We start from the raw sequence: 15,120 nt of genomic DNA on the forward strand, positions 1-15,120 counted from the left end.
AAGAAGAAGAAGAAGAAGAAGAAGAAGAAGAAGAAGAAGAAGAAGAAATGGGAATCTAGGAAAAACGTGTTTGAAATTCTAGGTTCTTTAATCATCAATTACAAGCAAAAACCAGAAGTTAAAAAAAATACGGGAACTCAAAGTAGTATAAAGAATAAAATAAATATTTTTTTGATTATAATTATACAAAAGATTAAGAGAGAAAAGAAAAAAATAGAGGAGAATAAAGAATCCCCAAAGAAAGAGGATGTGGAAAATGTATACTAATACATATCAGTGCTCCTCAAATTATCTTATTACACATCATTTTTCTTATTTATTTTTGAGAATCTCAATATCTGCATATTTACTTTTTAACAAAACTATAAACATTATTATTCTACTAATCTTTTTGCCAACTATAAAAATTAAAGAATTATAATTACATGAGGTATAGATGAGATATTTCAAAGTAAACATTTTATTTTTAATGATATAAATAATTTTTGTTCTCATTCAGATGTTATTTATTTTTTAGTTATGGTTTAGGTAGATCATTATGATGGAGGGTATATCATTAATTTTGAAAATGCTGTTTTAACACTGGGATAGAGTGACTAAATCGTCTCATTCTAAGATTAGTTTATTCTGACAACATAATTTTAATGGCTTTAATAGAAGAACTAAAGAAGTTCATCATTGGCTACATATTTTTAAATTATGATAATTCTTTTTTAATCTAATTTAATCTTTAATTTAAAAAGTTATTTGCTGAGTTTTGGCTGTTCTTATTTTTAATTTTTTTTTCAATCAGTTATTCTTGTAAACTAATTGGAAAGTACTATGCTTGTTAATTGTTAATAAATGCATTCAAAAGCAACTTAAACTTTTCATTTTGAAGAATTTTAAAGTAGTTAAAAGTGTTTCCAAGTTCTTTTTAAAATATACAAATGCAGAAGTTTTTATAGGTGACACATATTTAATATTTTCAGCAACCCAGAGGGAAAGATTTTGTGTCTTTCTGGGCATGAAGGTGTAAAGAGTTTCAAATTTTCAGAGTGGTTGAGAAGAGTAAGAATTGAAGAAAAATCCTTAACATATGGCAATTAAGAGATCACTGGTCATTAGAATTATATATTAGAAGCTTATCTTCAATCTATTATTCTATCTATTATTTTATCTTCTATAAAATTAACATCGTAAATCCTCACTAAAAATACAAATATCAACATATCCTTGAGAGTTCAGATATAATCTGAATTGGAACTGGACCATTATCCTGGACAGAATTGTTGCCCGCAAGTACCCTAGTACATGATTTTGTTCTATAAAAATTTAAGAACACTCTTTTAATTAGATTATGCTGTATCAAATACTCATAATCTACAAGCTACGTCAAATATATTTTAAAAGCTTTCAAAATATAGAGACCTAGGAAAATCATGTGGGAATTTGTTAAGAGGCATATTTTCTCCCACGTTTTGTCATCTATGAATTCTATTTGGTCTTCGGTGACCCCGGCGGACCCCGGCTCACAACCATGTGGCGGCTGGAGGCACGCGCCGGCACTCTGGTCCTGAGCGTGCTCCCTTCAGGTCCTGGGGCTGCCCAGCCCCTCAGTGCTGGCATGAAGACTTTCCTCCCAGTGCCAACCTATGAAGGCATTTCTATTCCTGATAAGCCCAAACTCAAGTTTGTAGATCGGATGCCACTTGTGCCAAAGGTGAGGCGGGAGCCTAAGAACCTGAGTGACATCCGAGGGCCGTCCACTGAAGCCACCGATTTCACTGAGGGTAATTTTGGTATCCTGGCACTAGGTGGCAGTTATCTCCGCTGGGGCCATTTTGAAATGATGCGCTTGACAATCAGCCTTGCCTTAGACACCAAGAACATGTTTGCCATCTGGCGTGTCCAAGGCCCTTACAAGCCCATCACCCGCAAGGGTATGGGCCAGCGTATGGGGGGTGGCAAAGGTGACATTGACCACTACGTGACAGCAGTCAAGCCTGGTCGCCTTATTGTGGAGTGGGTGGCCTCTGTGAGTTTGGCGAGGTGGAACCCTTCCTCGAGCAGGTGGCACACAAGCTGCCCTTCCCTGCCAAGGCTGTGAGCCAGGAGTCTCTGGAAAAGATGCTCAAAGAGCAGAGGGAGAGGGAGCTCAACAACCAGAACCCCTGGACCTTTGAGCGCATTGTCACTGCCAACATGCTGGGGCTGAGGAAGGTGGTGAGCGCCCAAGACCTGACCCAGAAAGGGCGCTACTGGGGCAAGTTCTTCCTGCCTGAACGTGTCTAGTGACAGCGAGCGGAAGAGACCAAGTTTCGAGAGAAGCGGCTCCACCTCTTGCCTGCAGCTTCTCCCTAGGAACTTCTGAGTAGCCCCAGATGACTGAGGATCTCTGCAAAGCACTGGTATGAGAAGAAACCATAGTGTGCATCATGGAGCGTTAAATAGTTGGTTCTGCAGAAGTCTTGGCCCCTTTAAAGGGACTCTAGAAATAACTAAATGACTTCTTTTGTGTCCTTGCCTCAGAGCCAGGGAAACCTGGATTTAGTTCCTCACCCTAATACACACTAACTTTGTGACTCCAGGCAAGACATTAAACTGCTAAGTGCTCTTGGCAGCTAAAAGACATGCTGACCTGCATTGGTAATGGGAGTTGTTTCTTCACCAAAAAGGAAGCCTTATCCCAGGAGTCTTTAGACATGTTTTTGTAAGTCTTGGACCATTTTGGAATTCACAGGCCCCAGGTTAAGAACCCCTACCCTGTTTTCCTTATCTCTGTGAGATCATCAGTTTAGGGGGACTTCCAGTGTTGAAATTCCCTTCCATTGATGCAGCTTAATAAATTTTCTGTAATTTATAGTCATAAAAACTCATTTTAATGATGCTTTCAGTGAAGCTAAAAAGATAAGTATAAACCTAAATATTTTAATACAAAATAATTTAATACAAAAATACATTCTATTCACTAATTCACCCAACATTAAACATAAGTGTCATAGCAAAACATGTACTTGACACTGACCTTATTGGAGTTACATCAAAAATTAAGTTAATGAAAATGAAATAATAAGTATAAATATGACTAAAGTAATTTTATCAACTTGCAATGTGTAAAGATATATCAAAATATTGGATTTCAAATAAATTTTTTAAATGAGAAAAGGAAAGTGTCTAAAATAATGTGGAAAAATTAAGAAAATTATTTCTTAGGAATCAGTTAAATAAAATTGTTTCTAAATTAATGCAAATACTATTTTTTAAAAAACAAAACATTTCCTTATTTTTCCAGTTAATTGATCTGATTCAGATACCTTTCACAATGTGTAATAATTTAATGCCATCACTTTGTGCCCTGTATTATGAGTAGATTTTACATTCTATGAATTATAAATGTAGCAGTAATTAACATCTTTGTATTATCCATGCTACTTCCTTAAAAATAAAAGTAAAAAAAAATTAAGCCTCCAAAACTGACTTAAATCATATGAATGAAAATAGCACCAAAAAAGCTCAAAATATCATTTTTAAGAGTTTGTTAATATTTCATGATTTATAGGTATAAATAAAACTATATTGTCATGTATTCACCTTAGAACCCAGGAGTTACACATATCGAATTCTGATGTGCTACAATACTACTATTGCTAAAAATTTTCTATGTGTGACAAATGTTCCATGAACAATGATTTTCATTCCTCAGTCTCAGCAAATTTTTTGAAAAATCTGTCAAAAATATAGCTAACATTCTCCCTTATCAGGAATAGTAAATAACACCACTGTGAATAATACAAATGGGTACACAAAGCTAGCTCAATATAATTATGTTATAATTATAATACTTTTATTCTTGGCATTTGTATTATCATAGTCATAAGGAATATGGTTTTCCTCAATTAGCTTCCTTCACTCTAAATTGGCTCATGTGAAACTCATACTTCTCTGAATTCTTAAGTCATTATCTTTTACAACACATTAATATTACATTAAATCCATAGAGTATAATCAGATTAGCCAATTGATATTTACTCTATTTCCATGCTCAATGACACTCTATGTTACCCTTTCCTGTAGGATTATCATTTAAATTTACTCCATTTCTAACAATCTGTGTTTATGAGGAATGATGATCAGTGTCAATCTTTTACCTTTGGTCTCAGTTTTGACTCTATTCACATGCCCATTGTACTGCATGTAAATAAATAAATAGATTAATAAATAAATAAGATGGATATACATCCGTGTCAGAACTTCCTTTGGTATGGAAATAGAAAAAGAAATAATCATTTTTTTTGTTTGGAAATGGAAAACAAAATAAGAATAATTCATGCAAGTTATCAAGAGATAGAGTTTGGTTTTCTGTGGGAAAAAGAAAACAACAATGTGTTACAACTGGAGCTATCCAAAATGTGGAATAGGCTACTTCAGAACTAGTAAGTTCTCCCTCATTGGCAGCTTTGTTGTGAAGACTATATGATCTTCTTTTGGAGATATTGTAAAGTTAGTCCCTTTATGGGTATGTGTTGAAGTAGATAGCCTGTGGAGTCCCTTCCAATTCAGTGATTCTGTGATCTGTGGTTTCAGAAGATTCCTAGCAAATTTGGGAGAATATAACAGAAGAATAGATTGTATTAGATGTTACTGCCACCAATGGATAGAATCAGAGAACAGAAGATGTAGGGATAGGAAACATCTACTTTTTCTCTGCATTTAGAAGGTAACAATTTCTGGTGAGCAGTTAGTTCCTTGCAATCATATGTTAATACATGTGTAGTGTTCTTTTTCTTATTTTACAAGGAAAAAAGGATGAAATGACTTTTATCAAAGTACACAATATAATAATTTTCAGTGCTGAGCTTCAAACCAAATCTTCTATACTACAAGACCAGCTCTCCTCAACAACAACAGGCTGGCATATTATGCCATTCAACTTGGGTCTAAGTATCCTTTGTTTCATGCTTCTTCCTCAGTAATAGAAAGCAAACTAAAACTAGAGCCCAATGCTCCACTCTACTCTTTTTCCTTCCTCTAACATTCAGATGCTCTGTATATCTAGACTACTATCTATTTTCCTCTTGTAGACTTGAGTCACCTTTGAGTTTCAATCAAGAGTTAAATTGCAAAAGAAGCAAAATATACAAGGTAATAGAAATGTAAAGTTATCTGTTTAACACAAATGATCATGAATTTCTGAATCTCAACTAATTACTGCCCATCTCACTTCAGACCTCAGCATAGTGACCATACAACATTGTGTTAGAACTGAAAAGTGTATCGCTAACATATCCTCTTCACCCTAACATCATACTTGTCCCCTGCTATGTGGCAAACAAATAGTCACTCCTTTCTCCAAGGAAGCTCTGTGTAAAAGTTTCATGTTTCCCACATTTTATATTGAGTCATTGTCCATGACCCATGCCTGGATTATCTTAAGTGCCATGACCCCAACTAATCAGCAAGGAAACTTGGTACAATCATGTAGCTCTGCTCACATACCCACCACATGATCTCCACATACTAGCTCCCATTAGCATAAGAGAGTAAGGCAACTCTGGTAAACATGTATGACATAGATATAAATAGAGGCAATATACCTCACCAGAGGCTATGAAATCTTGTGTCAATTTCACACAAAGACCTGGCCTTTGAGAATGGGTGAAGCAGTTCATATCCTGGCTTTGACACGTATGTATGACCCAGGTGAATACACAACTTCTCTGTGACTCAGGCAATTCCCTAAGATTGTAATTTCAGTGAGGACTGATTTTTCAGTGGAAGAAGTTTCAAAATTGAGACCTCTCTTTGCACAAATCACAAAAAATTCAAAACCAAAGGAAAAACACATTTAAAAAGCCTCATAATTTTCCCTTAGAAGATACCAAAAATTGTTTTCTGTATGGGTCTTATTATCCTTACCCCAACATATGTATATATGTGTATATATAACAAACAGACAGGTGAAAGGAAAAAGAGAAAGAGATGGAGACAGTGACCAAAAGAGTCAGACAGACACAGAGAGAGAGAGAGAGAGAGAGAGATTTTGCATAAGTCCTATGCAATCCTTTTCAATAAATCTGAGTATGGTACAGAAATCCTGACTATACAATTGATTGTCAGATTAAGGTTAGAACTAACTTTTGAAAACATTTATTTGTCATATTTGTAAATAATTACTTGAAATACTTAGGCTAAAATAATTCCAATCAACTCTTTTATTACCTTTAAACAAAAAAAAAAAGATTTATTTTCCCCCTTGTTTTATCATTCATTTTTTCCTGCTACTTTCTCTAATTGCCCGTATTTGTTCTTTAAACTTTGTCATTTTTTATCCAACTTTTTTTGTTGCTAATCAAATGATACATTACATCTGTGCTCCTCAATTATCTTGAAAGACATTTTCCTTATTAATTAGTTGTATTTGTCAAACCTTATGTGCTGCAAGTCACTTTCTATGTCCTTATGCCCTCTTCTTGTCAATTTTCCCTCATCCCCAGCTCTCCCTTTTGGCTTTCCTTACCCATCACTACCATTCTTGGAGGTCTCTTACCCACAACATACTCTCCCACTGGAGATGACAGGCAAAAATGTAATTTTCATGAATTGCTTTCAAGTGCTGCTTATAAATATGACAGTTTGCCTAGCTGCTGTCACAGGTACTATATAAATACCTATTCTCATTAACATTGAAATGGGCCAAAGAACCTATCAGCCTGGGGCCATGGCCACTGCAACAGGATTATAGGCAACCTAAATGGTAGCAATGTAAGTTATTCTGAGTTCCTGGCTGAAAATACCATTAGGAAAGATTCTTACCTTGGTGCAAAAGGGTTAGCTTTTCCATTCAGGTCTCCATAGCAAAAACTGATGTAGAAAACTGGCAAACCATTTCATTCATTGAGGCTGTTTAGGCAGTCAATTTGAATGATTTACAATTTATTTTCTCATCCTACTGTGTATGACTGTTAATCTTCTAATATAATAATAACTCAATTTTTATAGAGTTTAACATTGCCCAGCAAAGTACTATAATCTCATTTGAGTCATACAACCACCCTGGGAGGTAGGTGTTATTATTACCTTCATTTTACAGATGAGGAAACAAGCAGAGGTTGACCTGCCCAGGGTCACATACCTAGTAAGTGTCTGAGGCCATATTTGAACTCAATTTGTCCTAACTCCAGGTCTGATAATCCATTCACTGTGCCATTTAGATGTAGGAGCTTGTGGTTTTTAGGCATGCATAGGTGGTTTATTGTGAAATGTTTCTTTCCACTTCAAATCAAAATCAAATACACATGAGATTTCCTTGGGAAATATTCTGAAAGAGGACCTGTAAAACTGATATATCTTCTTTTGCTGGAATAATGCATTGAAACTTGTCTCAATCTCTAGCTAATATTAAATGTTACATTGATGTCTTAAGGGCTCTAGGTGCAACTCTGCTACTGAGGGACTTTGGACAGATTTGATTTACTTCACCTAATTTGTTGAACTTTTTTTTTTTTTTTTACTGGCCTGAGTTCCCACTTTTGTTGCTTATGGTCAAATCACTTTTTCTTCTTGGGTCCAAATTCCCTCATTTGCAAAATGAGGGGATATGGTCACTGAAGGCCCTATAGACGTGTGATTTATGACCCTATTATCTTACTGGGTACTGAAAATAAAAGAACATTAAATATAATAATAATAATAATAATAACATTTATTTCTTGCCTATCGTGTGCCAGGACTGTGCTACCATTTCATAAATATTATCACATTCGATCCTCACAACCTTGGACGCAGGTGCCATTTTACACATTAGGAAGTTGAGGCAAATAGAAGTTAAATTAATTGCCCAAGTTCACACAGCTAGAAAGAATCTGAGGTCATATTTGAACTCAGGTCTTCTAGGTCTGATTATTAAGTTCCTACTATGTTCCAGGCACTGTGCTAAGTATTGAGGATTTAGATGAGAATATCATTCAGTGATTCTATGCCCAGCACTGCCTACTGCAGAACCTATGGCTTTGTCCACACAGATATTATAATCTGGTTCATTCTATCTATTCTCTTGAAATCAAGTTCTTCATCAATAAAATAAAGTTTCTTCTATCATAGCTCTTTAATGTGACTCATCCTCTGAAATTCTACTACAACAAAACTGCTCTTTTCTCACTATGATAATAGCCCCCTAAGTCCCCTTACAGACCACTTTCTAATTTATCCACTATATCATTTCCCAAATTATTTCTAATATTCTGTCATGAACAACCAATCACTCCTCTATTCAAAATCCTTTATTGTCCTCCTCTGCATTCTATTGAATTAAATTTCAACTGTAGATCTTGACATTTAAGCCACTTCAGAATGTATCTGACTACTGCTTACTCTATTTCCCATAGTCTAGGGCACATCCAAATGTAACTACTCTTACCATCCTCTTTCTATCCTCCTTACCCCCATCTCATGCTATTCTTTTCCTTCTCAGTAATTTTGTCTATTCTATCCCCTTTGCTTGTTCAAACAAACAAAAAAACCCTCTTTGGCTTCAAGGCCTGGTTCAGATATAATGTCTGTCTCCCTCTTCCCATCCCACAGGATTAAGGTGCTATTTCCTTCCTCAAATTCCTTATTGCATTTTGTCTGGACTGCCTTTATCCCCATCACATTCTACACATTTGATGTCTACTTATACTTCTGCGCCTCTTCATCAGCCAACTATTAATTTGCTTTGTTACTCTGTTTGGTTTAGACTCCACCATGCCCCACCCTAGGGAAAGTTCATCACCAGGAAAATAACTATCATGGAGAGTGCTGAAACTTTGTTTACTCATACTTCAACAATACCTTCAGTTCTTTGGTTCCTCCAACTATAGGCTGGACGGTGGAACAAACAATTCCTCCCTTATATTGAGCCATTTATAGAGGGCTCAAAATCCCAGCCATCTCTTCATTTGCTGCCAGGTACTGTGCTTGGTTTTGAATTCACCAATTTCTTCAGCATGACTGTATCATCATCTTCATCATGCCTTCAGCAGGTATCTTCTGGAATTCCCTGCCTTCACCTCTTCACTACATACTTTTCAGCTTCCTTTTGTGCATGGTCTTTCACCATTAGATTTTAAACCCCTTGAGGGCAGGGACAGCTTTTCTTTTGCTTTTTAAAATGCCCAGTACTTAACACAGTGCCTGGAACATAGTAGGGGCTTAATTTCATATATTATATCTTGTCATATCAACCATATAATTTTGCACTAAAGATTATTTATGGGCAAACAAACAAACAAAACAAACAAACAAACAAAAATGTGCCTAACATTTAGCATCTGCAGACTGTTAGTTCGACACCTCAGTAAAAACTATAGTTGAAGTGATAGCTTTGTTACTCCTTGCATAATAGCCTAGAAATGCATATCCTACATAGCAAAAATAGAGAATGAGTTATTATGGGATCTTGGAAAGAACACTAGAAGTCTACTGCTTAATAATCATGTATTTGGGCATAATCCTTTGAACCTCTACAAGGCTGAGTTTCTTTATCAGGAAGAGGGATAATAATATGTGCACAATCTACCATAAAAATATTTTGTTTTGTTTTGTTTTTCCATTTATTAAGGAGAAAAGTATTTTTATAAACTACTTTCTGCAGCTAAAGCAGCTAAGTGGCACCATGAATAGAGTCCTGAACTTGGAGTCAGGCTAACCTAAATTTGAATACTTCCTCAGACACTACTACCCTTGTGACTCTGGACAAGTCACTTAACTCTTCTGGGCCTGTTTCTTGATCTGTAAAACATGCATTAAATATATCTACTTCCAGAATTGTTGGAAGAATCATATGATATACTGTGCAAAGCATTTTAAATATGTTGTTGTTGTTAATCCATCATTGTTTACCACAAAGAGAATAGCATATACATTGAATAACAAAATTAATGATCTTATGCTCACAGTACAGCTTAATTTTTGTAACTTTTAAAGTATTTAGCCAATCATATGAGCTCTTAACCTTTAATAAACCATTTCATTATTGGAGTCCAATGAGCTCTTCTCACCTAAACTCTTACTATGCCCTCAGGCATTGATCTGTTTACCTCTAATTTAGGTTTGCATAAAGCTTCTGTTCTGGAAAAAGCTGCTAGGGATGGATTTCCTGGTGATATTTTAGTTAACACTGGGCCAGGTTGAATGTCACTGAGCTGCACCGGTATCTAATTCCTCCTCCTAATACGCCTCATGTAGGTAGGCATAAATTATTTGGAGATTTCTTGCTGGTTTAGATAATATGTATCATTTTCCTCATCCTTTAGTGACAATCAGTGAAAGATACCTGTATATTCAATGTTGAAGTGGGAGGAAAAAATAGACTCATAAGAAGCATCAAGCCATCTGTGACTAGACTGCATTCTAAATGCACAAAACCATAAGGGAAGCTTACTTTTTGGGAATGTGCCAGAATGTTACAGTGGAAAGAGTACTAAATTTGGAAGCAGAAGACATGAATTTGAATTCTACCTCCAATAAGGACTATGAATAACTCATTTCAAGTCTCTTATCCTTATTTTCCTCATCTACAAAATGAAAGTATTGGACTAGAAATGAGGCAGTTTGACACTGTAACCTTTGGGGTCCTTTTGAGTTCTAAATCTATGATTCTGTGATTTTTTTCCTATGATTAGCTCCTTTGTTCAACTATAGCATTAGTGATGTGTTGGCAATCTTCTCTCTGCTTCAGTGGTAAAGAAACGCATGTCCCCTTTATATATACTGCCTCACATCAGCAGTCCCTCATTTATTTTTGTTGATGTTTTGCCAACTTTTTTGAGGACTGTGATATGTGTCAGATAGACCTCAATTTTCAAAGCTTTAATACTCCATATGAGCTAGTGCAATTGCACTCACTGATAGGTGACCATCAGAACCCTGATTTTACTGTAAATATTTTGAAACATATAAGGAATTCACACTACTAGTGACTTAGGATGAAGGACAAATCAAGAACTAAGCATATATTTGTACTCATGTATCAATGCAAACCACTGACTTTGAAAGGCTCCTCATGTCCAAGAGTGAGGTTTCTATGTATAATGCTGAGTTTTTATTACCCAACCTTTTTTTTTTCAAAGCTCAGACTGTGTAAATCATTCAAGAACAATACTCCCTTGGACAATACTGTCTCTTCAAATACAAATAACTCTCGTATATAGAATCTGGAAATACGAAAGCATCACAAGATGATTTATGGAAGATAATGGAGTTTGTTGTTTTGATATACCTAGGATTTGAGTTTATGAACTGAGTTTAGAATTCTGAGAGTAGCTGGTTACACTTTCTATGACTAGCCCCCAGATTACTGAAGCCTGATTAGAAAGTGATACTTTGCATGTGTGTCGGCATGTGTATGTTAGAGGAATACAAGAAAATCCTAGAAAATCCAAGCTACTACCTTTCTAAATTCTAGCAAAGCTCTTATTTTTATATAGATCTCATTGACCAATGCCAGGATATGTTTTGCATTTTTCCTAGGGTATTACCTTAAAACCATACTGAAAGGGAAATTTTCTCCCAAGGGACTGTTCAATAGCAAAATATATTAGCTAAATATGAAACTCAAAGAATTTGTTTTGTATAACCTTTGACCTTTACTTACATTAAAATTCACTTTTGTTTCATAATTTTACATTTCCCATTGGTTTGCCTTCCAGCAAGAAGGATTTTGTGCAGGTCGCATGGTTATCTATTAGCTTCAGTAAAGGTCATTGAATTGCACAGTTCTGCCCTCTTCCAGAACTGGGATCTGCAGAGATACAGGAAGAAAAATCTCCTATAAGACAACACCACTGGGGGGAGCATTTTCCGTAAAACAGATGAAGCTTTTTTTTAATGTCTAATATGAGAGGAATGAAAATTAGTTCCTTTTTAGAGTATTTTTGCAGGATATTATTAAGTAACTTTTATTTATTTCCAAGCTATAGAAATTACAAGGGGAAAAAAATTTTAAAATCCCTGTATGAGTTGCATTACTCTCTGCAATATATTGAAAAGTACTTAAAACAATGTTATAATTCTTTAAAAATGCATAATATTGAACTAGAATTGTTTTGTATAAGTTATTTTACATTTAAAAATTCATTTTCCAACTGTATGAGATCATTTTTAGAAGAGTAAAGTAACATCTCTTCACAAATTCATCCATATATTTTCTTTCAATATCTTTGGATAAAACATTCTAAATTCTGAAGCTACCTTGGACTATGTCCTATATATAGTTCATTGGAATCCTTTCTAGTGAACTATGTGACATGCTAGGAATATAAAGAGTAGATTGGATACTGTTATAACCAGCAGTTTGTTGAGTGCATAGAGGGCAGGCAAGTCTTGCACTTTGAAGTTCAAATTCTAACTTTGACAGTGGTCTGTAGACAATAGTAGACAATAGCAAGTTCCTTATCCTCCCAGATCTTCAGATAGCCATCTCAGGTAAAACAACTTGCTGATTTCCATCAGTTTGCAAATATTTATTGAAATCATAAAATCAGTCAAACCAGTTATTTATTTGACTTGTCTCATCAAATTAATCAAAACTATCTGATTACTGGGTCTAATTTGATTGGGGAGTAGAGTATTAACAAACTACTTCAGTAAAACCTAAAAATGTATTCTTAGAAGACATACAATTTCTGGGTGTATCCTGCCTTAGTGTAAATCTCTAGATTTCAATTTTCTGTAAGAGCAATAATGGAAATATAAAAAAGGGAGTACAAAAACAGGGCACATTTGAATTCACCACAAGTAATGCATTTGAAAAGATCCAGAACAATGGTTAAGAATAAGAAGAGAGGAGGAAAGGACAGAGAAAGGGAGAAAAATATAGGAAAGTTATGTATCCAGATGAGATTTTTCCTGACTTTCCCAGGTGACTAAAACCTTCTTTATTATCCTTCTTTCTCTTTTTTACAGGGCTCTGACATATTGTGGTAAATCTTGTAATTTCCTTTGCTTTTCCCTTTAAATATTCCCCTTTGTCAGAAAGGAGATTGATGGAGCAACTCTAATCCCAGAAACTATGTTTGAATACAAAGATGGAGAGACCTGTAAAGACTGCTTTCTTCATGAATCTTTTTCCATCATTTTCTATTCCATCTATCTTGTTCTTCTTAATCCCAAAGTGAAGGGAATCTGAAAGTAATACTGAGGTAAGAGATGCGGTTTATTAATGGTGTTGTAGGTATGTGAATGAGTCTACATAGGGATTTCTGCTAGTACCATTATGAAGTTATTGTGGTATGGTATGATTATAATAATGATGGACTTATTGACAGAGACCATTAAATTAAGAGCTGTGTGGTATGATGAAGGTAAGTGAGTTGAATGAGAAGAGTAGCAGACTGAAATTGGCAGACACCAGCGTTCAGATCTAGCTTCCGACACAAGCTGTTTGGCCTTGAGCGTGGCAGGTGAACTCTTAGAGTTACACATATCTTTGAATTTATTCATTTGTCAAATAATGATAATGATATTTGCAGGACCATTTCTGCAGTGTTGTTGTAAGGATCAAATGAGATATAGATAAAGAACTTTGGAGGCCTTGGAGTACTATATGAATGTAATTTATTCTTGTTTGTAGTCTAAAGAAAGAAATTCTGTGCTGTTTTTTTGTATCATATTTAATTTGTAAATAAATGATAACTGGAACCTTTGGGATAATTTATGTGCATATATGTGTGTGGGCGTGTGCATGTGTATACATATACATACATATGTATACATGTATGCATGTGTATACATGCATACATGTGTGTACATGTGTGTATATACTTTGAGAATAACAACAATCCTGTCAGGTATCAAAAGGAAACAGGATTGTCATTTGCCAGATTAAAAAGTGGTTAGGTGACTTGCCCCTAGTCACACAGCTAATGATTTTCAGAAGAAGGATTTGAGCAATGTTTTTTTTCTTCTTTCATGTTGTTATTTTTATTTTATGGAATAAAACAAGCATTTCCATAAAATAATAAAAAAGACAATTGTACATGAAACTTCAAATTTACTATGCACAACTTGCTATATTGTTTTCAAATATACAATAAAATTATCATGCATTTCTTTTCTATTTTTCCCTCCTCTCTGCCCTAGACATGGCTATCATTAGACACAACCATATATGTCCATATCCTTTGACTATTTATTAATTGGGGAATAATTCATATTCTCATAGATTTGACAAAATTCTAATTACTATTTGTAAATTTTCCTCTGTCTTATTTTACTGACTATTTTCTTTCTCAGACTCTTTTTTCCCCTATCCCTATTACCTTATCTTTCCCTCTTATCCTATTATTCTTTAATTTGCCCACACTTCCAAAATTACCTCCCTTATCTTCTCCCTCCCCTAAACTTATTCTATACATCATTTAAAAAATCCCTCCCCCATCTCTATCCCCCAGTTTTCTCACCTGTCTAGAAGTTTGAAAGACTGCTAAACCTCTTCAGATGTATACTTTCTTTCCTCTTCAACCCAGATGAGAGTAAATTTCCAATATTACTGGTGCTCCACTCCTACCAATTATATTTCCTCTTCCTACATAGTATAACTAGCTCTGAACAGTGCTTGATTAAGAGTTCACTTAATTTATTAAGATTTATCATAAAAGGGTTAGCAACTGCTCTCATGGTGAAAATGTCACTTAAAATATACACATTTATAGCACTTTTACTCAGAACGCATGCATGCATGCATGAATGAATGAATGAATGTGTCCCTTCTTTGTTTACTTCATTGTTAGCTGAATATGTTATGTGTTACAAGTAGATCTGGGACCCAGAACTTTCAGGGCTCTTCCCACCTGTTACTGGACCACTGTTTCCCTGATACAGCATATTCCCTCTCACTCACGATATTGGGAAGCTTTGCCTAAAAGAAAACAATGCTACCCCCAAAACCTGATTGGCCCTGGCTTCCTTCACATAGTTTCCTGGTTATCTAAAGGCATAAAAAATCCTAGATATATGGAATCTGGAGCTGTAATATCTTGTGGATTTCTGAAGACCATACTCAATATCAAAAAGACTTCTCCATATCCTGCCCTGATGATGATGTCTGTATGTAGACAAATGAACTGTGTCCAGAAAAGCTATGTACACCTATATCCTTCT

At 35.1% G+C, this 15,120-nt stretch overlaps 1 pseudogene; it reads left to right on the forward strand.

Annotated features, from left to right (window-relative positions):
- Positions 1–2,274, forward strand: part of LOC114048132 — a 2,473-nt pseudogene extending 199 nt beyond the window's left edge.
- The last annotated feature ends 12,846 nt before the right edge of the window (positions 2,275–15,120 follow it).

Source organism: Vombatus ursinus, unplaced genomic scaffold (genome assembly GCF_900497805.2).
Source record: "Vombatus ursinus unplaced genomic scaffold, bare-nosed wombat genome assembly UNPS02014791.1, whole genome shotgun sequence".
Lineage (NCBI taxonomy): Eukaryota > Metazoa > Chordata > Mammalia > Diprotodontia > Vombatidae > Vombatus > Vombatus ursinus.